Here is a 1,582-nt window from a genome sequence, read left to right on the forward strand (position 1 = left end):
TTGGCTTCTAGATTGCTTAATGGTTTTAGAATAAATTAAGTGATCTTCGTAAGATGTCTTGGTTTTTATTAGCTTCTACATGCAACTGTTAAAAAATACACTCTGGCTAGCTGAGGAAATGTTGCATTTGAAAAAATTGTGAATGTTCCTTGGAGCCTGAAATAGACAGTATTTCTGCATATTACTATAAATCAAAGGTAATTAGTAAGTGTTGAAGTATATTATGTTCTTTCCTTGCTGTAAACATTAAACTTCATTAAGTAAGTGCTTTGTGTGGTGATCACAGGTGATTTGCAAAAGGAGATGGCATAGTGGTTTAACCCCAGCAAGCAACTGAGCCCCATACAGCCGCTCACTCACACCACCACTCTCCTCCCAGTAGGATAGGGAAGAGAATCAGAAGAGTAGTCAGTAGTTGAGATAAAGAGAGCTAGAGGCTCAGCTAGCTTGTCTTAAAACATAGTTGCCAGAGCTAACAGCAGGGACAGCACGCTGACTGTTTTTCAGTGCTGTGGAGTAAGCATGTAAGTGAGAAATGGTGAAGTATGTCCGAATTGGCATAGCTATAACTGAGTCAGCTATTATGTGCCTCAGAATCATCTTTAGCCTTCCGGTGCAATCCCCCTCTAAAGAAGTCAGACCATATGACACTGCATTTATGACAAAGGGAAAAAATTGTCAGATCTTTTTCTTGCCTTTCAGGAGGATATGTATTCTACAAGCATAGTATGCCATAAATAAAACTGACTACAGTTTTGGTACTCTGCCTCTCCCCATCCTCTTAATTTTTTTCTTGTTTTTTTGAGACCTGCTAAGTAGAAGCAGGAAAAGTCTTTATGCAACAGTGATTGTGAAAAAATGTAGAACACTAGATGTAAGCAGTTACTTCCTGTGTGTCGGGGCCTCCCGCCACTACTCACTTCCTTAATCTGACATGCTGTGGTGCTTAAGTTGTTCCATGTGGTTATTCAGTTTGAGGAGGCTAGGTTCCTTCTTCCGCATGCAGACAACTTGTTGAAACTTGGTAGCGTTTCATTTACCAAGTATTGAGCTGTAGCTGCCATTTTGTGTGCTGTCACAATCTACGTGCCTCTAAGTCATCATCCTTAAAAAGGTATGTTTGCTGTAATGATTTGTGGCACTTTCCATAGAATAATTGTTTTGCACACTTGAATGGTGTGTGAAAAGGAGTGTTGGCTTCTTAGCTAAACCATTATTGCTGTTTCCTTTGGAAATTTGCACCAGGTGTTAGGAAGACCATTATCCTCCACCTGCATTTACTTTTTTCACTATCTTGTGTATAATTCATGATAGTCAAAAGCTTGAATTTCTCGTGATTCAAGATTATTATTAACACTCAAGCTGGAAAAAGGAGATGGAATGAAATGCAATGGATTTGACTTGTCAGCGTGGAACAGTGTGACTTCTGAAAGGAAGTGCAATGTTTAATCAAAAATTAGATTGTACAAGCAAAAATATTTTGTGTGCAAAACATTACACTTTCAACAACTGAAAAGATGTAATATGCCTATGTATACTTTAAGCTTTTACTTTAATCCTTTGTGAATTATTTTTTAGTAGT

This window comes from Acanthisitta chloris, unplaced genomic scaffold, assembly GCF_000695815.1.
Source record: "Acanthisitta chloris isolate BGI_N310 unplaced genomic scaffold, ASM69581v1 scaffold16632, whole genome shotgun sequence".
NCBI lineage: Eukaryota > Metazoa > Chordata > Aves > Passeriformes > Acanthisittidae > Acanthisitta > Acanthisitta chloris.